The sequence below is a fragment of the Xenopus laevis genome, chromosome 7S (genome assembly GCF_017654675.1).
Source record: "Xenopus laevis strain J_2021 chromosome 7S, Xenopus_laevis_v10.1, whole genome shotgun sequence".
Lineage (NCBI taxonomy): Eukaryota > Metazoa > Chordata > Amphibia > Anura > Pipidae > Xenopus > Xenopus laevis.
Window position 1 is genome coordinate 14,913,073 of NC_054384.1, and position 27,865 is coordinate 14,940,937.

The 27,865-nt window shown below is 39.7% G+C and overlaps 1 pseudogene; it reads left to right on the forward strand.

The window, feature by feature from the left end:
* The window catches only part of LOC108697182, a 58,776-nt pseudogene extending 52,026 nt beyond the window's left edge, over positions 1 to 6,750 (forward strand).
* The last annotated feature ends 21,115 nt before the right edge of the window (positions 6,751 to 27,865 follow it).

Genomic DNA, 27,865 nt, shown 5'->3' on the forward strand with positions numbered 1-27,865 from the left:
TTTTTCCACCAGCAAATATGCTTTCTTTAGGCAGGTTAGCTATCAGCAACAACCATTGAAATTAATTTTAAACTATACTGAGATATAAGGAACCTGGTTACTACATGGTTTTGTTTAGGATTGAATATGTTTAAACAATAAAATCCTATAAGGGAAGCGTCCACATAATATTTGTAGTTTGATTTATGAAAGCTGAAGGAGGAGTAGGCACCTCATCCAAAAAGAAAGTTGTTATCTAATGGCGTTTTCTGAATTCACTTTAAAAAGATCAAATTGTAGTATTAGGGTAGAAATGTAATTAGCGTTAAAGTTGTCAGATATGTTCCACTTTCCATTTCCAAACCAAGGCAGGATCTAGGCATTTTATTTCATTATTACAAAGGAAACTAAGCCGTTATAAGAAGCTTTTCAAGTAGTAATACCCTTATTTGTGCATTTATTTTGCCTTATTGTTATTGAAATGGAGAGTTGCCTAGTTCTACTTGAAGCAAAATTCTAGACATCAATATAAGATTGTATAATGTAGAATTATATCATACACAATAGGGCAAATCTTGCCTTTAATAGAGGCACTTGTGACGTGGCTCATACCGCTAACAGTGCCATACTGGTATTCTGATAAACTGATAAATGTGTCAACTCATTAAATACTTTTTTGACTGTCAAGAAAGTTGCAATAAATCATACAATCGATTGGACTGCTGGGAATCCTTTTGTTTCCTTCATTTGATCTGTAGTAAATGTTCCCCTTGGAGTGCCTCATATGTCAAGGAAATGGGTATCATTTTTGGCATTAGTTCTTATCAACATTGTTGCACCAGGTGCATCTTTTGTGAAGTAGGTACCATTGGATATATAGTCATAGGGTAGCCCAGTACTTAGTACCAGCCTTTGATCACTTTTTATGGCTGTGGTTCCATTAATATTCGGTGCCTATACAAAAACCTTTCTACATCAACGGAATATAATGCAGATAGATCCTGTGTAAGAGAAGGCTGAAAGGTGCTTCCAAATGGATGACCATGTACTTTTCAAGGGCTTTTGATGCATAGCATGAATCTAGCGAGGAATTCATTACTTTAAAGGAACAGTAACATCAAAAAATAAAAGTGTTTTAACATAATAATAATATAATGCAGTGTTTCCCTGCACTGGTAAAACTGCTGTGTTTGCTTAAGCAACACTACTGTTATTTATATAAAAAAGCTGCTGTGTAGCAATGGGGGCAGCCATTCACAGGAGAAAAAGCTCAGGTTACACAGCAGATAGCAAATAAGCTCTGTCTGTCTAATGGTGTTATCTGTTATCCATTAGTTAACCTGTGCCATTTAGCTGGTTTTCAATTAGCTCTGCAGCAGCTTGTTAATATGAACTATAGTAGTGTTTCTAAAGCAAAGAGATCAGTTTTACCAGTGCAGGGCAACACTACATGATATTTTCATTACTTTAAAACACTAAGGGGCCGATTCACTAAGCTCGAGTGAAGGATTCGAATGAAAATTACTTCGAATTTCAAAGTATTTTTTGGGTACTTCGACCATCGAATGGGCTACTTCGACCTTCGACTACGACCTTCGACTTCGATTCGAACGATTCGAACGAAAAATCGTTCGACTATTCGACCATTCGATAGTCGAAGTACTTTCCCTTTAAAAAAAACTTCGACCCCCTACTTCGGCAGATAAAACCTACCGAAGTCAATGTTAGCCTATGGGGAAGGTCCCCATAGGCTTGCTAAACTTTTTTTGATCGAAGGATTTTCCTTCGATCGTTGGATTAAAATCCTTCGAATTGTTCGATTCGAAGGATTTAATCGTTCGATCGAACGAAAAATCCTTCGATCGATTGAACGAACGTTTAGCGCTAAATCCTTCGACTTCGATATTCGAAGTCGAAGGATTTCAATTCGAGGGTCGAATTTCGAAGTATTTTTTACTTCGAAATTCGACCCTTAGTGAATCTGCCCCTTACATTTTTTTGGTGTTACTGTTCCTTTAAGATGCTGGCATGGTGGGGGGTTGGAAAGCAACACATTGTAGGTAAAAAAAGCGGCATCTTTGTTAATTCAAATTAGGAAAGTGATCCTAGCCGATTCACAAAGGGTCGAATATCGAGGGTTAATTAACCCTCGATATTCGACTGGGAATTAAAATCCTTCGACTTCGATATTCGAAGTCGAAGGATTTTAGCGCAACTAGTGCAATCCATCGATAAAATCCTTCGAATCGAACGATTCGAAAGATTTTAATCCAACGATCGAAGGAATAATCCTTCGATCAAAAAAATTTAGGAAAGCCTACGGGGACCTTCCCCATAGGCTAACATTGAGTTCGGTAGCTTTTAGATGGCGAACTAGGGGGTCAAAATTTTTTCTTAAAGAGACAGTACTTTGGCTATCGAATGGTCGAATAGTACGACTACGACTTCGAATCGAAGGATTCGAACTAAAAATCGTTTGAATCCTTTCGATTCGAAGTTGTAGTCGTAGTCGAAGGTTGAAGTAGCCCATTCGATGATCGAAGTAGCCCAAAAAACACTTCGAAATTCGAAGTTTTTTTACTTCGAATCCTTCACTCGAAGTTAGTGAATCGGCCCCTTAATGAATTTGTACATTAACCATAGCCTTTGCCTTAATATGACTTCTTAGTGATGCTCAATTTATAAAAATCTTTCTACATCTTAGTGATGCTGTCAGTTTTGGAAAAACGCCGCACTGTGGATAAAAAAAAATTGTGTTTCAAAACAGAACTGCGCACACTGTGCTGTGTTTGTAAATGAACTCTTTGATCCCTATTCCTTTGAAAGTTTCTAGAAACCTATCCTGGATTTTCTTTTGCTTTTTCATTTGCTTTTCTAATGAGTCACCTTGAAATCAGTTGTGCAGTGAATAAGAAGTAGAAGAAATAAAAGAATTGAGAACATACACAGGCAACTGTTACAACGCATCTAAATAAGAGTAGAAGGGACATCCTTGAAGAAGATTTAGAAGGCTGTCAGAATTAGAAGTCAAATTCAGTTTATTATGCCTTATCTGCGCATATTTTAAAGAAGACTTTGGGCAAAAAGCTATGTTGGGTAGAGTTAGCCACTTTCCCTGCAGGTGTCAGTATCACTTTAAGTATTATATATCTTTTCTCATGGCTTTTTTTTGGTCATTGAACTACTTCAGTTCCAAAAACAGTTTGTGTGTGCATTTCATAAAGGAGAGCTAAACCCTAAAAATGAATATGGCTAACAAATGGCATGTTTTATATACTGAACTTATTGCACAGGCCTAAATATTCAGCTTCCCAACAGCAGCAATGACCCAAACTTCACAGGGGGTCACCATCTTGGAAAGTGTCTGTGACACTCACATGCTCAGTGGGCTCTGATTGGCTGTTGAGAAGCTAAGCTTAGGGCTCGTCACTAATTATCCAGCAGAAATCAGGTCCTGTAATATAAGCTGATGCTACAGGGCTGATTAATAAACTCTGGTCATAATTGCACTGGTTTCTGTGCTGCCATGTAGTAATTATCTGTATTAATTACTAATCAGCCTTATATTGTGACATTTCTATTCTATGTGTACTGTATATTGTGAGTGGGTCCCTAAGCTCAGTAAGTGACAGCAGCACAGAGCATGTGCAGTGAATCAGCAGAAAAGAAGATGGGGAGCTACTGGGGCATCTTTGGAGACACAGATCTTTACTACTAAAGGGCTGTGGTTGCCTTGGGCTGGTACAGAAGCACAAAACATAATGAACAACATTTCTAGCCTACTTTTTTAGTTAAGCTTTAGTTCTCCTTTAAGCATGTATTATTATTAAAGACTTAAACAAGCATGGGGTTGCATTCAAGACAAGTAATTATGAGAGTAACAACTACACTATGGGGCCTGTTTACTAACAATCAAATTGCATTTTTTTTCCACGAATATGGAAAAATTCATCGTTTTCCTATTTCTAAAAAGCTCTTAAAATGAGAAATTTATTAAGAAAAAAAACACGTAAACCTTTAATACCAAGCGTTGAGGTGCTATAGAAGTCAATGAAAGCTGCCCTGATCCTATTGGACCATTTTTAATCCAATCTGAATTTAGAGGTTTTTAGATTTTTTTTTTCACTACGAATTGTCTTAAAAACTTTTTTAGAGGTATTCATATTTTCTAGCACATCGTTCAGTGCTTTTTTCTGTTTTTTAATTCAGATATTTTAATAAATTCAATAAATATTGTGGTTTAAGAGTTTATAAATAATAAATGAACCTCCATGTATCATCATCTACATTCTCATTTATTTGAAGCCATACCCTTTACAAATGACCAACATTTATACACGTTGCACAATAATTGCTGGTAAATGTAATGTTCTGAACTAATTCTCCTACCTGATTTTGTGGAACTGTTTGGAAGAATTACGCTACTTTCTTTAGGGATGAAACAAAACCCTTAATGATAAGACTAAATAACAGTGAGGCTGTGCAGACAGTACATGTTCGTGTTAATTATTAATAAATGAATTACCAATTAATATTAACAACTTTAAGAGGATTAAACAAAATCCTTTATTAGCAGTTTCTTTTATCCGCCTATAATTATGTAGTAGGTTTACTGAACCACTTAAACTATGAAAAGCTTTAGTACAAACCAGAAGGTAATTGTCTGACACTGAATATAAGAGTAATGGATATGGATGCTGTCCAAGAGTTAATCCCCCCCCCCTTTTTTTAACTTAACTAATTATATCTATGCTTTAATTGACATTGTACTGTTATGTCAAGATAAAAGAATGAAAAAAAAAATCAGATCAATGACTTTCTATTGCCATCTTTTTTCTTATAGTTCAGTTATACCTCCAGGCCTTAAGCCAAGTTCTATACAATGTTCTGGAGGAAATACAGGCTTCTTTTATTTGATCATTTACTGACTTCTGCTCCCAAGCATTAGTATGTATCACACGGAGGCTTTATAGGTCTCATCAGCACTTATGCACTAGGCATGGAGGATGAATGGAACTCTAGAACTCTAGACGTAAAAATCTTGTATCAGTAAAAAGTTCAGATTTAGTTTTCTTGAAAGCCAAATTTGAGGATTATTTTGACTGGGCAAAATAATCTCATTTTCATTTTTCCCTTGGACTATACTGTATATCAATTCATAGATATCAACTTTAGGACTGGACTTGAAGGTGGTGGAATAGTTGGAAGACCGAAGACAGGGCTCAGTTATAAAAACAGGTTATAAATGGCACCCGTGCAGTTGCCAGTGACAACCAATCAGGACTTTTCTTTCATTTGCTAATGTGTAGTAAGTTTATCAGAACTAATTGCGGATGGGAAGTACAGGTGTACAGTTTACTTGCAGCTGTGTACTTTACTTAATGAACTAAGTGCAAAGGAAGTAAAGGTAACAAGTGGTGTTTTGTAGTTTTGACTTTATGACTATTCCCATATGTAATAAAAAGCAATTTGGCCAGGAGCAGTGACCCCTAACACCAATAAGATGTTTATTTTTAAACAGGTGACCAGTAAATGCGACCTTCTAATTGGTTGCTAGGGGTTGCTGCTCTTGGCCAAACTTAGCGGGGCTGAATTTTAAACACTAGACAAATTTGCACCTGGGCAGTAGCCCATAGCAACCAATCAGTAATTAAGGTTTTCCAGCTAGCTGCAAGTAAAACAAAGGAAAGGAAAGATCTGATTGGTTACCATGGGTTACTGGTCAGGTGCAAATTTGCCCAGTGTTTATAAATGACAACCAGTGTCTTTTATTACATAACCCCCTATATCTCTAACATTGTCATAAGCAACGGTGGCCCTGACCTAAGGTTGGAACTCTAAAAAGAGACCTAGGGCTATGGAGTATCACTGTTGCAACATTGAACGTTCCAAAATATTGCCTTTTGTTTTGTATTATCATGAAATTAATAGTAAAACCCTAGTTGTGTGATTGTTATGAGTTTTCTTGGAGTGACAATCGGTAAGCCTGGATGAAACCATGGCAATTCTTGTTGTAGTCAAAGGGAAGTGACTTGTTGCATTTATTAATGTTTTGTTTGTTTTGTAGTAGCAATCATGCGGTCATGTGTAACAAAACCACTCTTATTTGTATGAGGATCCAGTACATGTGCAGGTATTTAGTCTAAAAACAGACCAGAAAACTTGAAAAAAACTGATCTCCAGATTTAGATCTAAAGTCCTCCACTAGTGAAATTGAATCTGAAGTTTCTTATCATATTTAATCTGTCCCACTATGATGCAAAGTTCTTGAGGACCTCTGAGATTAAATGAAGAACATAAAATGTCAAAGAGGATAAATAAAAATCAATTTTATTCTCCTGCAGCTAAATATGAAATTATGGGTAAAATATTATGCAAAACCAGTCTGAAAAAAGGCCCAAAAATATCTTATCTATCAGAAACACATTTTTGGTGTCTGAGGATCAAATTAAAAAGTAAATCTGATTGCTAAATATTTTTTTGAATGACAGTATATGTCTAAATACTGAGAATTAAAATTCTGCTTCATTTACCGAAAGAGCGTTTAAATTCATTTCCTATGTGTCCCACTAGTTTGCATTGGTAATTTGTCAATCTGATGATGTTAAAGCTGCATGGTAAACTAATTCATTTCACTCCTTTTTGACAGCTTAGAAATGCCACAGCTGAATGAACCCATCTTAGAGTTTATGTTTGTTGTTTGATTCTTCTTCAGGCCCAGTTCACATGCCAAGAGAAACTAAGAAAGCGTGGTATATGCCACTTAATTAAAAGTGAGAGAACTTGTCTTAAATGGTACAGGCCTTCACATCACTGGGTCAGAGAATGAGCGGAAACAGCAGGAATGTCAGGTTAAAGGTAATTTGTGCTAATGATTAAGACAACTGATTTTTGATCCAGAGGAAGGCAAAAAAATAAATTTCAAGGGGCCCATTTACTTAGCTCGAGTGAAGGAATAGAAGAAAAATAGTTAAATTTCGAATAGTTTTTTTGGCTACTTTGACCATCGAATGGGCTACTTCGACCTTCGACTACGACCTTCGACTTCGATCGAACGATTCCAAGTAAAAATCATTCGACTATTCGACCATTCGATAGTCGAAGTACTGTCTCTTTAAAAAATTCTTCGACCCCCTAGATCGCCACTTAAAACCTACCGAGGCCAATGTTAGCCTAAGGGGAAGGTCCCCATAGGCTTCCTAACAATTTTCTGATCAAAGGAATATCCTTCGATCGATGGATTAAAATCCTTCGAAACGTTCGAAGGATTTAATCGTTCGATTAAAATATTATTCCTACGATTGTTTGATTGTAGGAATATCGCTAAATCCTTTGACTTCGATATTCGAAGTCGACGGATTTAACTTCGACGGTCGAATATCGATGGTTAATTAACCCTCGATATTCGACCCTAGGTAAATGTGCCCCTAAGCCTCTCCAATTTGCCTCAGATGGAGAAAAAATCCTTCTGGACTCCAAAATGGCAATCAGACTATTATCTTTCTTTATAATATTATATATTTATGTTGAGTTCTTAATCAGCCTTAGACATGTGGGCATTAAAGGGGGGGGGGAGTTGGCTTTCTAACTCTTATTATAAATAGTATAATGCAAAATAAACCACCTGCAGTCTTGCAAGCTTGAGTGAAATATAACTCACAGTATTAATCTAATAATCAGTGTTTATTCTGATCAGGTTTAATGCTTACATTGTTCTTGTGCACTCGTTTTTATTCCTACAGTTAGAAAGGTTGGCTAAAAAGGAGTGTCTTATTTGAAGAGTTACATTCTGCACAGATGAGCCTCAATAATGGTCTGTAGTTGGGAATTGTAGGGAATTGATTTGTGTTTGAATTCTATAGGCAAATGTTTATTCTAGTTACTTACCTGGTTGTTAGGGTCTCATCATCCTCTTAAAGGAATTGTTCAGTATAAAAATAAAAACTGGATAAATAGATAGGCTGCGCAAAATAAAAAATGTTTCTAATATAGTTAGTTAGCCAAAAATGTAATGTATAAAGGCTGGAGTGACTGGATGTGTAACATAACAGAACACAACTTCCTGCTTCTCAGCTCTCTTGGTTTCCACTGATTGGTTACTGCCTGGTAACCAATCGAATTGAGGGGGGACCACATGGGTCATTGTTGCTTGCCTTTGAATCTGAGCTGAATGCTGAGGATCAATTACAAACTCACTGAACAGTTATGTCCCATGTGGCCCCCCTTAAAGTCGCTGACTAACTCAGAGCTGCAAAGCAGGAAGTAGTGTTCTGGCTATTATGTTACACACCCAGTCACTCCAGCCTTTATACATTACATTTTTGGCTAACTAACTATATTAGAAACATTTTTTATTTTGCAAATTTCTGGTTTAAGAAACAGTTACAGGAGGCGACTTTTTGCTGCCCCTGGTAACTGGAAACACAGCGCTGGACACATTAGAAAAAAATACCAATAACGCAATGTAGATAACAATTAGTGATGGGCAAATTTGGGGAGTTTCGATTGCCGAAAAATCCGTGAATTTCCAGCGAAATTCGCAAAACGGTGAAAAATTTGTGAAGCGGCGCCGGCGTCTGTTTTTTTTTATACGGGCATCCGTTTTTTGGATGCCGGCGCAAATTCGCTGGCGAAAATGCACTGGCGTCCATTTTTTTTGATGCCGGCAAATTTTCGTTGCGGTTCCGCAAATTTATTTGCCGGCTGCGAAAAGCGGTAATTCGCCGCAAATTCGTGCCTGGCAAATAAATTTGCCCATCACTAATAACAATATCTTTAATATGATTCATATCAGGAAACTGGCTGTGTATTTATCATTGAATTAATTGGAGTAACATTACTATGAGCGAAGAAGAAACATGCATTAAAGCAATCCGTTATGCTCCTCATGCTATACCAGCAGAATTAGCAAACAATGTTCACAATAAGCAATCAATGATACTAAAATGGGACACAGACATCTAAATCAATTGCATTTTATATGGAATTATAGATGTAGTGGGGATGGGCAAGGCAAGAGTGCTGACATATAAGTGGTCAAATTTAGCTCTAAAGACCACTAAACTGTACACTGCAAGATCTAGAAGCTCACAGGAGATTTACTTTAATTTTATTTGCCAGGAATAGAGGCAGGGCAGATGATAATTTGATTGACAGCTCAGAAATTTAAACACCTTTATAACAGGTAAAGAAAAAAAGAAATTGTTGTTCCATGTTTAATTTGCAAATTACTTTCATTATGTAGCTTTTTATGTGTTGGTGACTGGTTTACTTTAAGGGGGATATGATAACTATGTATAAATATATAAGGGGATCATTTAATAATCTCTCTAATGCTTTATTTACCAGTAGGTCTTTCCAGCTGACACAAGGTCACCCATTGCGATTAGAAGAAAAGAGGTTCTGCCTAAATATTGGGAAGGGGTTTGTTACAGTGAGAGCTGTGAAGATGTGGAATTCTCTCCCTGAATCAGTGGTACAGGCTGATACATTAGATAGGTATAAGAAGGGGTTGGATGGTGTTTAGCAAGTGAGGGAATACAGGGTTATGGGAGATAGCTCATAGTACAAGTTGATCCAGGGACTGGTCCCATTGCCATTTTGGAGTCAGGAAGGAATTTTTTCCCCCTCTGAGGCAAATTGGAGAGACTTCAGATGGGGTTTTTGCCTTCCTCTGGATCAGCTGGCAGATAGGCAGGTTAAAAAAAGTTAAAACTTGATGGACATGTGTCTTTTTTCAACCTTACTTACTATGTTACTATGTTCAAGTACAGAAAATAAAGTGCTAGAATCCTCAAAAATTCATTGAGGAGGGGGATTTAACAGAAAGAATAAAATATAGTATATATAGTTTTGTTTTTTGTTTTTTAAAAAATTATTAACACCCACCGTGATTATTGACCGTGATAATAGTGTTCTTTTATTTAACTTAGAAGAAGAGAGCCCAAAAAAAATGTGAAGTTGTGAAATTTTGAAAATATAAATGAAAAATAACAAATAAGAAAATATAAAAAAATATAAAATGAAAAAAGTGAATTTTTTCGGTGAATTAATAAATACCAACGATTTCTCTCCAAGTGATAGTGAATGCAGTATTATTCATTACTTAAAACACATTCATTGTGCAGTAGGTGAAAATTAATGTGATTAATGAATATTCAGTGTGGGTTAAACTTCCCCTTAGATTTTTTTCGTTTAAGATCCACACTCTATGGATTAGAGGAAAGATAACGTAGAATACTTTGCCACAATTCCGGTACAACCGGTTGTGCAGCTCACTCACCAAATGTGAGTTAAGGGAGAGCGTCTGATAGGTCCTGTTCGCGCTGTTTCCACTCTTTTTCTACTATCCGGGTTGTTGCAATAGGGATAAAAATAGAGAGGGGCATGTGCAGGGATCACTTTAAAACAGTTTAATAGAATAAAAATACACTCACAAACACGATCGGTAAAACTGCAAAAGGATTGGTAAAAGTCCCGCGAAAGTCGCTGTGTTTCCTTGGCGTCCCTCGGAAGATACAGACGTCTCTCTGGATCGGGTACTCCTGCAAATGGTTAGCGTGGTCCTTTTCGCTTACGCGTTTCGCCTGGCTGGCTTCTTCCTTTTTTCAACCTTACTTACTATGTTACTATGTTACCTAGCAAATCATATGTTAAAGCTGTTATTGATGCTATGTGCTGGCAGTGGCACCATATGTGAAGAAATCCAACTGCAACTAGTGCAAAGCAGATATTCACGATAAGGCACGTGCTACTTTGCAGACATGATAGAATTCTGGGGAAAAAACCTGCTGCCTTTGTGTAAAAAAGATGACGATCTGTGTCCAATTTTTTCTCTGGCTTGAGTCTTATAAAGTCCTAGTACCTGCCTGTTAACTTTGCCTCAATTTAGGCACAATAGAACCAGCCAAAATACAGAACACAACGTGCCAAATTAAGAATAACAAAAAAACGGGCAGAGGAGCAGGGAAAATAATATTACACGGTAATGAGGAAGATCCATCCAAAGGCTTCCTAATTAATAAGCATTGCAGCCAAGATGCTAACAGATGTTTAATCACAAGATTGGGATAATGGACTTGGGCACACACCAACATATATCTTGATTAGTTATAATTGGTGGTTTGACCTTTTTTAATTCATTTATAATGCTGTTGCTCATATTTCAGTAATTACAGACATTTTTAACTTTGGTGTTTGATAAAACCCAAATGGACAAATGGATTATTATTTTATTTATTTATTTAGGAAATAATTCTAAGGAAGAGCATTTTGAAGGTTTGGCAAATCCTAGAGAGAGAAGGGATTTGCAAGACAGAGGAATATACAGTATTATGTGGTTTAAATACTAGGCACAGTTATTAAGGCTGGAGTGACTGGATGTCTAACATAATAGCCCGAACATTACTTCCTGCTTCCTGCTTTTCAGCTCTTGAATAAACTTGAATTGTAAAATAGCTTGTGATTTGCTAATACAACTCCCATTGGCTTCTATACAATTTGCCAGCTTGTAACTTTTCCAAACGTTTTTTTTTTTTGCTTATAATTTTTTTTTATAACTTGAATTTGGGATTTTTGCTGCAAATAATCAGAATTGTGGTAAAATCTTGAATTTGAATGTTGATAAAATATCTGCCCCTTGGTATTCTCAAAGCTTTCTTATATTACACAGAATGAATTGTAGAAACCATTGTAATGAATTCTTTTCCATAATTTTTCCGTTTCGGTGAAAAGTTTGAGAAACAACAAAAAATTTGCAAACCACATTAAAGTCAATGGGCGTCAAATTAATTTTGACGCAAGCAACAATTTTTATTTTGTCCAAATGCATTAAAGTCAATGGGCAACCGAATAATTTTGAAGCTCAACAATTTTAAGCGAGCGACTATTCTGACTCGCAACAATTTTTTTTTGCTGCAGATTTTTTGCTGCCTAATTTTCGCTGCAGTTTCATGAATTTATTCGCCAGCATAAAAACACGGAAATTCATAGTGAATTTGTGCCTGGCGAATTTATTCACTCATCACTAGTCACAGCATTTATGTATTTTGTATAAGCTTTGTACAACTTTTCTGCTGACATTGACACAATACAGTATATATCAAAGCAATGCCTTATTTTCCTTTATGTCATGGAAACAAGAAATGCCAACATTGTCAGTCATTGGCGTTGCATTTACAAATACATGGAATTCAAGAAATTCTGTCTTGTCATTTTTCTGAAGAGCAGACATGCAACTCTAGCACACCAATTGATATCTACATTATCTGTTGGCATCTGTTTCATGTTCCGGGTCTTTGGAAATCAATGGAATTTGCTGTATTTTTTGCATTTGTTTGTGAATTGAACAACTAGATATTGTCTAGATATTGTTACAACACTCCTGTTTGTGTGATAGATATCCAGATAACTACACAAGTGCTTGGAAATAGTACAGATCCATCCTGATAAGAGATACAGTTATCTTTCACTCATTACAAGGCAACCAAAATGTCTTTTCATTCGCTGTTTACGCAGTCCTTCTTTGCCACAAATACAAATGTGTTAAAAACATCTTTTGTAAGAACCTATTAATAGTGTTCATAAAAAATAAACTGAAAAACTGTAGCTTCACTAAACACTGAAATATCAACATGATCTTATATCAGATATTGAATACCTAGGGGCAAAATTATCATAATAAAATGTGCCGATTACAGGAAAAAGTGGTCACACATCCTACTAAACTAGAATTGAGGCTTTTCCCTTGCCTGTTTTCTGCAGTTCTGTGCATATTTATGTAAAATTGAATGGGTTAATAATTGGTATTTACAAATAAGATGATAAATTGTATTAAAATACTCAATGGTCAACATACATAAATGTTGAACATACACCTTCTGTTGACTTCTCCCAAAGCGTTACAACATTACTATTAGTATTTTGGTTAAAAAACCAAATGTTAGTAAAACTCCCCCATAAGTATTTGTGACCCTAAAGTTAATTTGAAACTAAACTATTTGGGGTTTTTTGTATGGCTCTTTGTTGTTTAATTTCTATTTCTATTAATTTGTTGATTCTGCAGTTTTTATTTTACATTTTTATAAGCTTTCCTCAACTTTTCTTTGCTTTCAGCCAGGTTGTGCCAAGTCAACGCCATTAAAGGATATATATAAATATATATATATATATATATATATATACACACACATACATTATACAGTTAGATCTATAAATATTTGGACAGAGACAACTTTTTTTTCTAATTTTGGTTCTGTACATGACCACAATGAATTTTAAATTAAACAACTCAGAAGCAGTTGAACTGCAGACTTTCAGCTTGGGTTGAACAAAAAGATTGCATAAAAATTTGAGGGACTAAAGCCTTTTTTTAACACAATCACTTCATTCAGGAGCTCAGAATTAATTGAAAAAATTAAAAAACTGAAAATAAAATGTTAATTTCTAATACTTGGTTGAAAACCTTTGCTGGCAATGACAGCCTGAAGTCTTGAACTCATGGACATCACCAGATTCTGGGTTTCCTCCTTTTTAATGCTCTGTCAGGCCTTTACTGCAGCGGCTTTCACTTGCTGTTTGTTTGTGGCCTTTCTGCCCGAAGTTTAGTCTTCAACAAGTGAAATGAAGCTCAATTGGGGTCAGATCAGGTCACTGACTTGGCCATTCAAGAATATATCACTTCTTTGCTTTAATAACTTTAAACGACTGGGTTGCTTTGGCTGTATGTTTTGGGTCATTATGAAACGCCTCCCGATCAATCTCCCAAGCTCAAATCTGCTTCTGTCCTGTGTCACATGATGGATAAACACTAGTGTCCCAGTACCACTGGCAGCCATGCACGCCCAAGCCATCACACTGTCTCCCAAATGTTTTATACATGATGTGCTATGCTTTGGATCATGAGCTGTTCCACGCCTTCTCCATACTTTTTTCTTGCCATCATTCTGGTAGAGGTTAATCTTGGTTTCATCTGTCCAAAGAATGTTTTTCCAGAACTGTGCTGGCTTTTTTAGATATTTTTTTTTGTTTTGTTTTTTTAGCAAAGTCCAATCTAGCCTTTCTATTCTGAGTGGCTTGCACCTTGCAGTGCACCCTCTGTATTTACTTCCATGCAGTCTTCTCTTTATGGTAGACTTAGATATCAATAAGCCTACCTCCTGGAGAGTGTTGTTCACGTGTTTGGCTGTTGTGAAGGGGTTTCTCTTCACCATGGAAATGATTCTGGATCATCCACCACTGCTCTCTTCCGTGAACATCCGGGTCTTTTTGCATTGCTGAGTTCACCAGTGCTTTCTTTCTTTCTTTCTTTCTTTCTTTCTTTCTTTCTTTCTTTCTTTCTTTCTTTCTTTCTTTCTTTCTTTCTTTCTTTCTTTCTTTCTTTCTCAGGATGTACCACACTGTAGATTTTGCCACTCCTAATATTATAGCAATTTCTCGGATGAGTTTTTTCTGTTTTTCCAAAATCTTCCACATACAAGCACTCCCCCCTCAAATCAACTCCAGGGCTGTTATCTGCTTCATTGATAGTGACTATGATAAATAGAACTTTGAAGTATATTGATATTTTTTCATTTTTACTATTTATAATATTGTCTTTTCATTTTTTCTCATGTAAACCAAGCTATTTATATTTTAAAAGAGAAATAATGAGCTTTGTCTAAACAAACCATAGGTTGCAGCCTTTTTTGCGAGGCCTTGAGATAAAGTGCAACTTATTATATAAAGGGTTTGGTCATTTTATTTACCGTTTCTCCAACAGTGACTCGGCAGAACCAGAAAGTGGTAAAGTCAAAGTAGTGCAAGAAATAACACAATAATATTAATAAAATCCATGGAGAGCCTTAGCAAACAATTTTTGCAGGAGGATTCCAAAAATATAAGGGACAACTGAAACACAAGGTTACACTGATTCTCCTTTAAATAATACTTACTCTATTACCTCAATTTTATGCACTTACAGTGGTATAATTTTCTGTGTTTAAATTCTGACATTTTCTGGTGTTCAGAAAATTAAGGAACGTCTTGTGATACTGCTCTGCTTAGAACTGGGAAACTTTCTTCAATTATTTTTATAAATAAGTTTTAACATAGACATTCAGATATATTGCAGAATATCAATAGTGGTGACTAAAAGCCAATACGTTGGTTAAAACAAAAGATAAGGAAAAAAAACTCAAATCAAATTTTAAATTATGTTTTGAACTTCTCTGTTTTTTTATTGAAATTTCTAAGCTGATAAACATCACAAGGTTTTCCTTTACGTTAGGAAATTAGTTTTTATCCAACTGCAGCCAGTTGGTAGAAGTTAAGAGTGGGTGGACTTTTGTTTCTAATTCATTTCATTAGCAGTGTAAAAGATGCTGATATAACGAAAACTAGAAAAAATGTCAAGAAGTTGTAAATTATAAAAGGCCCCAACAGAACACTATGAGCAATTTCTTTTATAGCGACTGAAAAGCTTCATAAACCTGTCACTTTGTGCCCTGCAGGTCTCTTTGCTGCCCTAAACTTAATTACCAAAAAAAGAGAATCCTGGCTACCAGTGAGGACATATAATAGGGGCAGATTTAATAAAAGGCGAATTATCGCCATGGACCACTTCGCACACATTGCACGACTTCGCCAGGCGCAATTCGCTACCATTACTCTAATTCACTAAAATGTGAAGTTGCGCCTTGGGTGCTGAATGCTGCCGACTTTTCGCTAGCGTTACTTTGGCAGTGCGAGCATTTCATAGCAAAGATGTGCTAGCATCTAGCATCATATTAGAACAAAGTCACTAGTGATCTTGCGCTTAGGTCAATTTGCATAGGGCGGGTAATTTAAAGTTGTATGGACGTCTTTATTATAAATGTTGGTGCAAATACTTGAAGTTACCACTTTTTATTAAACATGTCCAGGGAGCCTTAATAAAGACAAGAGAGTTAATATAATGCCCTACACATGAGCCCACTGTAAAATTGATTTTCCATCTGTTATGAAATGGAGAAAACCGGTTACGCAAGTCAGCCAAAAAAAGTTCAAGTCAGGACTTTTACTGGCAATTCAGCTTCAAAAAAGGAAAAATCGCCAACGTTTTTTGAACTTTGATGCATTTTCGGCTCACAGGATATGATGTAATTGACAGAAGATTGAGGAAGATCTTCACCTGGTCTGAGGTGGCAAAGGCAACTCTGGCGAAAGAGGTAACGTTCAGTAAAATCCGCATTTTATTGAATTTCTGGAGTAACGTCCGTTCGCCAGAGCGAAAAGTCGTCCGGCGTTAGAGTGTGAACGAATGCTAGCGACAGTATGCCGTCCAGCCACATCCTAAGGAGCACTGGGTGCTTCGCTTCTTGAGAGTGCGCTCAGGGAGGGGTTGTATCTAAGTTGCCGGCGCTAGGACCCTGCAGCCAAGTGAGGGGGTGCGCGCGAATCGCCCGACGCTGGCCACAGGCACCAGTTTCTGAAATCCAGCCTTGGTGTTAATGAATTTACGAGTGGCACGAAGTGTGGCGGAGCCTTCTCTGGTAAAAAATTCACCCTCTAGTGAATTTGCCCCTTTATATATAGGGATACTCCAATAACTAGTGATAACTATGCAGGATAGCCTGAGATATTCATTGGCAGATCACTGTGATAACTTTGGCTACAAGTTCTACAACTAACGTTTCTACGTGGAACTTTACAGCCCAGACGGTGACACAAAGGAGGAATGTGCACAATGGCTAAAAACAATGTCAATGTTAATGCATTGAGCATTGATGCTAGTGGATAACATTACAGTTAATTGCGGAAAATAAACCCTGTTATCCAGTAGCCTGTTTGCAAACTCTTTTCAACTGTTGTAGCATTTATTGTATTGATTTGGAAAGCAAATGTTGCTGAACTGAGGATAAGATTATTCACGATCTTTTGTGCCACAGGGCAAATGTATTTCTGTTTATGAAGACAAATTGCCGAATCTTTCTTGACATTTGTGTCATGCACTTCAAGCTCAATGTGTATGAAGTCCCGATAGTTTAATTAAACCAAAAAGCCTCGAACAACCTCAACAGTATGAAAAACATTCATTATAATGCTTATAAATGGATTCCTAAAACTGTGCCAGTTTGTTAATGCGAAACATACAAAAACATACCGTACCTTTAAATAGTTCATGTTTATTTTTCTGCGTGTAATTAGAGGTGACAAACCAATGGTGATTCCCGTTTACTGATTCACTGTTGTTTTTCATTGGAAACCTGGAGGATGATTGTTTCATTCACGCTCGGTTCAGCTGAAAAAAGAATGGTGTAAAATTATATATACAACAAAGGGCACGTTTATAAAAATGTACTTTATCAAGGCAATGAAATCACATGAAATCACTAATAATCTCCATTGCAGTGACATTATTTATGAAAAACTCGAATGGCAACACAATGATAATAAAAACTCTCAAAAACAAAATGCACGCGTGACTACTTTTTTTTACATGTTTGATTATCTGAGGAGGAATATACGATGATACGATTCCCAGCCGGAATAGGTGAAAACAGATTTATTTTTGAGACTGGAGGTATTTTAATTCTTTCAAAGGAATAGTAGGTTTGCATTACAGATATGGGACCTGTTATCCAGGATCTGGGTTTTTCTAGATAAGGGCTCTTTCTGTAATTTGGATCATCATATTTAAAATAATTTAAACATGAAATAAACCCAGGAGGATTGTTTTCCGCCAATGTGGATTCATGCAGCTTAGTTGCCATCAAGTACAAGGTATTGTGTTTTATTACTGCAGAAAAAAAGGAAATCATTTTTTAATTTCACATTGGGTGCTTGTTGTTCAGTTGGTTTCAGATTGTTCCCCAGAAATAAATACTTTTTCAATTCCTTTTTATTTTCTATGTGTGACTGTTTTTCTAATATTGAAGTTTAAAGTTTCATTTCTCAGTCTCCTCAGAATGGCTCCTAGTTTTTCAAAAGCCCCAAAACTTGAACCTTAAAGGGATACTGTCATGGAAAAACATGTTTTTTTTTTTAAAACACATCAGTTAATAGTGCTACTCCAGCAGAATTCTGCACTGAAATCCATTTCTCAAAAGAGCAAACAGATTTCATTTATATTCAATTTTGAAATCTGACATGGGGCTAGACATTTTGTCAATTTCCCAGCTGCCCCTGGTCATGTGACTTGTGCCTGCACTTTAGGAGAGAAATGCTTTCTGGCAGGCTGCTGTTTTTCCTTCTCAATGTAACTGAATGTGTCTCAGTGAGACATGGGTTTTTACTATTGAGTGCTGTTCTTAGATCTACCAGGCAGCTGTTATCTTGTGTTAGGGAGCTGTTATCTGGTTACCTTCCCATTGTTCTTTTGTTTGGCTGCTGGGGGGAAAAGGGAGGGGGGTGATATCACTCCAACTTGCAGTACAGCAGTAAAGAGTGATTGAAGTTTATCAGAGCACAAGTCACATGACTTGGGGCAGCTGGGAAATTGGCAAAATGTCTAGCCCCATGTCAGATTTCAAAATTGAATATAAAAAAATCTGTTTGCTCTTTTGAGAAATGGTTTTCAGTGCTGAATTCTGCTGGAGCAGCACTATTAACTGATTCATTTTGGAAATTTTTTTTTCCCCATGACAGTATCCCTTTAAGCAGCAACCAGGAACTCTTTAGCAAACAGAGGTAACTGTGGGAGCCAGTCATGTCTTTCTGACCTGCACTCCAACCCCATTTTGCTTCTCCTTGAAATTCTTCTGCCCCAATGTATTACTACCTGGATGCACTGTGCTAATTCATGGATGCAACTTGTTGAATTGGCACTACTCAGACCTGCCGAGTTCATGTAGAAGTCAACTGCAGATGTCCCGTTTATATTCTGATCTGCGCTGGGTTTCGTTTAATAATCTGAAGAAATATGGTTTTCATGGGGTCAAATCCAAAAAATTCGCAGGTTTCGGGCCTCCAATCCGAAAAAGTCACAAGTTTCGGCAACAGATCCTAAATATTTTTACAATTCGGATTTTTTCACGATTTTATAGATTTTTTCCCTGCACAAGAAATTTTTCAGAAAAATGTATTGATAAAGAGGGGGGAAAAGTCAATGCAGATTTGGTCAGAGTAGTTTTCAGAAAATAGTGAGAACGTTTCTGATTTAGATAAATAAACCCCTTATTTTCTTGTGGATGTTAATGTATGCCTAGAAAATGCTTTTTAGCACAGCATTTGCTCCCCTATAACACTCACTTTCGGTTCATGAAATGCCATTTACTTGGACTATTTAAACATGTGTTGCTATGGAGATTCAGCTTGCTACACTCAGTTGAATAAAACATGCTGAGAATTTATTCACACACAGAGTAGCCTATTTATCAATGTCCTCATACAAAGATAGACTGTGGACTGTGGAATGAGGATCCTTTATGTGTCTTCTGTCGGGGGCAAACCTTTTTACAAGTCCTTGTAAAAGCAATAATAAATATGTTGATTTTCTCACAGTTTGAGATCTTGATTTTTATATGTGTGTTTGTGTATGTGTACAGTATCTATACTGTATATCTACTGTCCAGATGGAGGCATGTGGGATAGATGTGGTTCTTCAAGTTATTTTATTAGGCAGTGACTGTTTACAGGCACGTGGCATGATGGTTTTGATATATGATATAACCTTGAACATTGGACAACACTAAGGCATCCAATGGATGGATTTGTAGGCTGTAAGACTGTTGTAAGGGGCCTTGTTATTATAGGAGGGCCCAGACAACCATGCAAAGGACAGAATTTGGCTGGATTTGGCAAACTTTGGGTGGGTTGGGGGCCCGCACCCCCTCAGGCAGTCCGTTCGCCACTGAAAATGCGGCCAAATGCGGCTGTACAGAGGGGGGCGGGGGGCGGGGCCCGGCTGTGCGTCCCGCACCAGGGCCCAGCCCCCCTCTACGAATGCTACTGGTGCCAGCCTGATCCAAATGAAAGATTTTCGTGCGGCCTTCACGCTCTGCACCTGCTCCATTACAGGGAAGATGTAGGGCAAAGTTGTGAGGAGCTCCTGGAAGAACTGGGGTACGGGATCCCCAAGCCTGGAAGCTAGACCAGGAGGGTATTGAGCTCCAATGCAAAGGAGGACTTTTTGTGTGCACTATGGAGAGTGTGGGAGCTGTGCTGTAAGGAGAAAAGGGGGTTTGTTGTGCTCACACTGTTGATAATATTAGGAGCTGTACACTGAAGATTCAAAGCAAGCTTTGTGTGCTTGACTGAAGGATTTCATCGCTGTGGATGCCTGTTTCAGCTATGTGTGAGGCTGCCCATCTGTGTCCCCGGGTGAGTTGTGCCTGAGTCTAGTGAAAGGATCCAACATGTGTCCCCTGTTAAAGATACAGGTGTTGTTTGTGTGCCTGCTATGTGGGATCAACTACCTCTGTCCATCTGGAGAGGTATTTGGGCAGGTAGCGCTACCTGGGAAAGTTTAAAAGTTTTTTGGGGAAAAGGGACTGAGACTCTTTGTCCATCAGGAATGGAATGTGGGGCTTTGCCTTGCAAGGAGGTGCCAGGATTGGACTGAAATGGGTTCCCCAGAGTAGTGAGTCAGTAATATGAACTTGCTTATTTACTTTTCACTTTACTTTACATACTTTACATAAAGTTTATATTGGTTATACTGCAAATGTTTGTTTTATTATTGTTTCCCTAATGGAGCCACCCGCAGGTGTATTCCCAGATCCCATTAGGTGGAGGCACTGCCATTATAGGTAATTCCCAGTATCCTTTCATTTAGAAAAGGGAATTCAGGACCTGTTATATGGTAAGAAGGTAAGGTAAGAAGGTATGGCACAGGGGGGGTGGCCAAGAAGGGGTTACAATAGCAATGTTAAAAAGGAAAACTGGGGAGTACAAATTTGCTTTATTTACAAAAGAACAAAATCTTCTGTCTCTTAATGTACCAAATAAAGACCATACCTCCCTTAAACACACTGTCCCTTATGGCACAACCATAGGGAAACACATTTTCCATATTCACCAAATTTCCTAACCAGATTCTCCAGTCGTCAGGAAAACTATGGGGGGGGGGGTATTGCTCATAAGCCAATCACAGGACAGGCAAAGGGGTGTGCCCACAGTATTGCCGGAACTTAATCTAGCTTTAGCTTCAGTAGACACAAGGAAAGGAGTGACAGAAATTGGCCCTGATAATCCAATATTGAAACACTATTTGAAGTATTAAAGTCCATCACTCTGGGGGGCGTGGCCTGATGCTAGATGTGAGCAGACGTGTCGCGAGTTGCTCCTCTCTCTGGGCCCGCATAATTCTGATCTGAACTTATCCTAATCCTTCCAAAACGGCTTCAGACGAATCGGACTGGTTGCAGTTACCCCAGAGGATACTAATGGGGCAGAACCGAGCCCAGAAAAGGGCCTCAGGGACAGCCAGTAAGCTTGAAAAATTTGCCCGTGGGGACAGGCAAGATGGCGCCCATGCCTCGACAAGGAGCCCTCCCTCCTCTCCCACGCTGCAGCCTGCGGCTGAACCTACGCTACAGGAGATATTACAAGAGATAAGGGAGTCCAAAGACGCATGCACTACCCTCATAAATGCTAAAACAGACGAAATAAAGCTGGACCTCTCGATAATAAAGCAGGACCTGCAGAAGGTTAGAGAGAGAACGGCGGCTGTGGAGCAGCGGGTGAGCACCCTAGAGGATGCATGTGCACCGATGCCGGAGCGCATAACTGAGGCACACCGACTGGCGACCAACAGCATCGCAAAAATCGATGACCTCGAGAATAGGCTCCGTCGCAACAACCTCCGCTTTGTTGGCTTCCCCGAGAAAGTTGAAGCGGATAAGCCAGAGAGCTTCATCGAGGAATGGCTGCGGGAGAAATTCGACAGTGCTAACCTCTCCACTACATTCGCAATAGAGAGGGCCCATAGGATTCCGACGCGGCCTGGACCACCTGGAGCCCCACCGCGGCCACTGATAGCCCGTTTGCTCAACTCACGCGACAGAGACGCCATTCTTGCGATGGCGCGAAAACAAGACGCCCTGTCCTTCCAAGCGGCTTCGATCTCTATCTATGCTGATTATTCCGCTGAAGTCCAGCGCCAACGCGCCAAGTTCCTTGAGGTTAAGCGGCGGATGAGAGCCGCAAAAATGATCTATGCTATGCTATACCCGGCTCGCTTGAGGATCATACAAAACGGGGCCTCGTACTTCTTCACGGTGCCGCAAGAGGCGAGTAACTGGCTGGATGCCCAAAATGTTCCGGCTCTGTAAGCTGAGGATGCCTGAATGCTTCTGGACGGTAAAGGTAACCAAATACGGCTGCTGGACTGTCTTCCTCCCTTTTTTTTTTCTCTTTGCAAGTTTGTTTTTGCTCTTTTCTCATTGTCGTGTATCTGACAATCACTGAAATTGGAGGCCACCGTACTATAACAAGGATGTATAGTATCCGTCCATGGCATTCAGTGCTGTCAGGGTGGAAGGGGCAATTTCCTCTGGGCTGGAGAGAGGAGGCGACCTGAACTGAGCTGGACTATGTGTTTTCCAACAGCTCACGGCCTGTGTATAAGGTCAGGTGTCTTGGCCACCACCGTGCACACTATGTTTTTTTCAGGGATTAATTCTGCCCCCAGTTGGGGATGGGTAGAAAGGGTGGGGTGGCGAGATGGGGAATGTTTGGTACTGTTATTTGTGTTCTACTAATGTTAATGCTCAAGCTGAATTCAGTTAGGATGTCCACTGTATATGCATGCAACTGCTACACCAATGCAGAGGGTAAATGGATACTAAACTAGTTAGTTGGAATGTCAGAGGTCTTAATTGCCCTATAAAAAGGAGGCTGGTACTTGATCACCTCAAGCAGAATCAGGTTAAAATTGCATTTCTCCAAGAAACCCACCTAACGGGGGGAAAGGTCCTGGCCCTTAAAAAACCTTGGGTGGGCTGGGCATACCACTCCACCTACTCCAACTACTCCGCTGGTGTGGCACTGTTAATACACAAAACGGTGCCATTTGTGCTGCATGAGCTTAAAACAGATGTTAAGGGTAGATACGTATTTGTTCACTGCCATATTAGTAATAAGGAACTTATCCTAGCCAGCATATACATCCCCCCTCCATTTGATAGGGAATGCCTATTGGCCCTGGCCCAGTTCATGGCACTATACCCCCATGCCAACACAATCGCCATGGGTGACTTTAACACTTTACTCGATGCTGACCTAGACAAAATGGTGAAGCCAGGTCAAATTGCACCATACAAAAAGAGAGACTTACAACTCCTCCTAGATGAGCTGGGCCTGGTGGAGAGCTGGAGATATATGCACCCAGGCATCAGGCAATATTCTTGCTTCTCATATTCCCACTCCTCCCTATCTAGAATTGATTTTGCAATGCTGGCTAGTCCCCTGTTGCCGCTTATCAAGGAAGTGCGTTACCTCCCCAGGGGGATCTCTGACCACTCACCATTAGAGCTGAGGATCCAGATCCAAACCGCGAGCCAGCCCCCCAGGTGGTCCTTGAACCCGGTTTGGCTAAACATCTTAGATAATGAAAATACGCTGGAAGCCACAATACAAGAATTCTTTACTATCAATGTAGGGTCCGCTGATCCTCTGGTAGTGTGGGATGCCTTTAAGGCTTATCTCCGGGGACAGCTAGGGGCAGAAATTGCTGCATTTAAAAGACAAAGTTTTGTGAGGCAAAATAGTTTGGAGAGCGAAGTAGTTGCAGCGGAACAGCTGGCGACTCTACAGCCTGTTGCGGAAAACCTTGCAGCCCTTAAACTCAAACAGCAGGAATATAATCATTTTATGACTCAAAAAGCGCAGAGGAAACAACTGTTTACTAAAGCTCACATATATGAACAGGGGGAGAGAGCTGGTAAAATGCTGGCCCATCTCTCTAGACAGCAGTCCACTCCACCAACCATAATAGCCCTAGCAGATAGTAGTGGTAACGTTGTAACAGATTCAGACGGAATAAGCCGTACGCTGGTCCAGTTCTATACGGATCTATACTCATCCAAACTCACAAGGCCCATAAAAGACATAGATACATTCCTCGATGGGTTAACTATCCCCATCCTGCCCCCTCAATATAGTGCATACCTAGAGGCTGCCATTACTAAAGAAGAAGTGATCGAGGCGATTGAGTCCTTCCCCAACGGCAAGGCTCCGGGAGCCGATGGGCTACCAATTGAGATATACAAGAGACATGCTAAAACTTTAGCCCCCCATCTTTTGACAGCTTTTAATGCCGCCCTAGAACAGGGAGTACTCCCAGTGTCAATGTATGAGGCGGCGATTGCCTTACTTCCCAAAGCGGGTAAAGACCCAAAGCTATGTGAGTCCTATAGGCCCATATCTCTCCTGACGGCGGATGTTAAGGTGCTAGCCAAATTACTTGCCAAAAGGCTTGCAAAAGTTGTTACATTGCTAGTCAACCCTGACCAGACAGGATTCATCCCAGGGAAATCAGTAGTGCTCAATACTAGAAGGCTGTTTGTTAACCTAACCACTGAACATGTAAATACAGGGCAGAGGGCCATAGCAGCTCTTGACATAGCTAAGGCCTTCGATACAGTCGAGTGGCCTTATCTTTGGAGAGTGCTTGGAAAATTTGGGATAGGTCCCAGGTTTCAAAGCCTTGTCAAATTGTTATACCACTCCCCCCGTGCTTCGCTCAGGGTTAACTCCACGCTTACTCCATCCTTCGGCCTCGCAAGGGGAACCAGGCAGGGGTGTCCCCTGTCCCCCCTCCTTTTCGCCTTAGCTATCGAGCCCTTTGCACAGGCTGTCCGGCAGTCTGATGGAATCGTAGGGTTCAGAACCCATGACCTCGAAGAAAAATACAGCTGTATGCTGACGACACTCTAGTATACTTGGGGGACAGGGGGCCCTCTTTGGGGCACTTACTGAAGATTACCAAACTGTTTGGGGAACTGTCTGGCCTTAGGGTGAGTCCTACGAAATCGGTGCTATTCCCAGTAGACCCTATGGGAGTGGAGGAGCAGGTGGGCAACACTGCAATGCCCATCGTTGATAAGTTCACATACCTAGGAATTGTGATAACCAGAGACTTGCACCAGTATTGTAATAATAATGTTGATAACCAGGTAAACTGGCTGGTCGGTAAAACCAAAATTTGGCAGCATCTACCCCTGGGCCCTGTTGGGCGGATACAGCTCATTAAAATGTTGGTCATGCCCAAGATCTTATATCCATTATGGGATTCCCTGGTGTGGGTGCCCTCCAGGACCTTTGAGTCTATCAATAGGCTGTTAAAGAAATTTATTTGGGGTAAATCCAGGCCAAGGCTGAACTTCCAGACTCTTACCAGACCAAGAGATGAAGGGGGAATGGCCCTGCCCAATATGCTACATTACTTCTTAGCTGCCCAACTTACTCATCTGGTTACAATGTTGCAGCCGAACCACTACCCACCGCTACACCAGTTGTGGAAGGGAGCATCCAATACCACTGTCTTCCCATGGGGAGCAATCCTGGGGGCTAAAGGCCAAGGGGGGAACCACATCCTGCTGACTCAGAGGAGGGCCTTGGAAAAAGTGCACGAGTTGATAGCCTTTGAGAAAGTTGACCCCCATGCACCTCTATGGGATAACGTCAAATTCCCACATCTGGCCCGTATTGTTCCCTTTCAACTCTGGATTAGGAATGGTATTACAAGTATAGGGGATGTGTGGTCAGGTGACTCTCTGAAACCATTCGCTGAAATAAAATCTCAATTTAATATACCCAATTCCCAATGGCTAGCCTACCAACAAATCCGAAGTGCCTTGCTCAAACAGAACAAGGCAAAACCTATTAAGTTGGCTACTTCTAGGCTCATAGCAACCCTCCAGAGGCCGAACCAGAGGGGTCTCCTCTCGGGGATATATAAGTTAATACAGGAGTCCTTGGTTAAACGCAACCCGCTGCGGGCACGGGAGGGTTGGGACAGGGACCTACCCTATTTAACTGATGGTCAGTGGGTGGAGGCTCTTAGAGCTTCGAAACAGGTATCATTCAACTACAATGACAGGCTGCTGCAGGTATATATGTTACATAGAGCTTACTACACCAGAGTGAGGCTGCATAAGATCTACCCCAATGTCTCCCCTATTTGCTTGAGATGTGCATCACAGCAGGCCACCATGATGCATTCAGTGTGGCAGTGTGCGCAATTGCGGCCCTACTGGGAAGGAATCATAACCCACCTCTCCACCGTAGTGGGCTCGAAGTTGCCTCTTGACCCAAGCCTTTGCCTTTTGGGCATAGACATCGGGGAGTGTACCCCGAGTCCACATAAGCAGTTAATAGCTAGAGCATTGTTCCAGGCTAGGAGGCAAATTACACTAAACTGGAAGAGCAGCTCCCCACCATCTGTTATGCTCTGGCATCAGGCAGTTACCACAGTAGCTAATAAAGAAAAGATTATTCTGACCAGAAGCGGATTGCTGCCTAGGAGGTGGGGAAGCTGGCAGTTATGGCTAGACACTGAGTTAGCGTATAGTTAGGGTGTGTGATCCTAGGCACTGGCATTGTACTTGGTAAATGTTGACTATGCTGATTTTACTTCATATGTACTTCTGGAAGTCTATTGTATTTTATGTTCTGCAATTTTTGCTAACGTGGAAATGCTGATTGTATGTATCTGTGATTCCTAATAAACTTGGCTTGAGCAAAAAAAAAAAAAAAGTCCATCACTCTGGCTTGTGTTGGGCCCTGTGTTCACACACAAACCAAGGGCACACATACATGCTAGGTTGCATCAGCCAATGAATGAAAAGAGCTGTGTAGTTTACTCTCACCCTTCTTCCCGTTACAGCCAGAGCCTGATCAGGTGATCGCGACACATAGAATATCACAAAATAGTGGCTCTAAATAAAAGATGTAAAATGGCAATTAGTAATGATAATATTTATTGATAGGTCACTTATTACAATCTAAAATAGCCATTTGTTCAGTAGAACATCTGCAAACTTCCAGGGGACCCCTGTTATTATACAGCACTGAATGTACAATGTTTCCTAAGGGTTAACACCATTACAGTAGCACGGTGTTGTTTTTATTATGTTTCTCGCATGATTTATTCATTTTACTACCCATTTAACAAGTTTTTCAGATCATACGTGTAACCATTACGGCCCACAATTCACTCTTAACTTTGCCGAGGGAAATGCTAGGAAAGTGGGCTGCCTTAAATATTCAAGTCTGAGAAATGAAACATTTATGTGCCAAGCCTTCATGCGAGCTGTTCCCTCAGCGAAACTAGAACTTACATAGAAAAGCCAGGAATCCAAAATTAGCTTTTTCCACACAGAAAAATAAAAGTGCCTGATGACACTCGTTTCTCCAGACCAGGGTGGGTGAGGGGGTTAAAGGAATCCTAAAACTGTCTGAGCTTTATAACGTTTGCCCTTTGGTAATTAGAGAGGGCAATAGAGAGTCATTTTGTGCAAAGGAGCTTTGTAATGAAGGGAGGTGCATTACTTATTCATGGCTGCAGCACAGGCTCAGTGAAAGAGCAGTCGCTGGCATTCCTTGTTAGTTACCAATGCAACAAGTAACCGGCCTGTGTTCCCAAACACTGCTCCACAGACTCATGCCTTCCCAGGAAAGAATTCCTTTCTTCCCAGAGTGTGCTAAGCAGTATCACATGGATTTAAATCTTACACCGGACAAAGAGAGAAGTGGCCTAAACATGCCTTTTGTTACACAAATCCACCTGTCAATGTACAACTGTCTCAGGAAGAAGGACTATTACTTTGGTAAGTGATGCCTGAATTTGTACAGGTATGGGACCTTTTATCCAGGATGCTGATAACAGATCTATCTTTAATTTAGATCTTTCTACCTTAAGTCTACTAAAAAATCATGTAAATGTAGCGCTATAGTAAACTGACTTGTGCTAGGGCAGTTTTAGCTA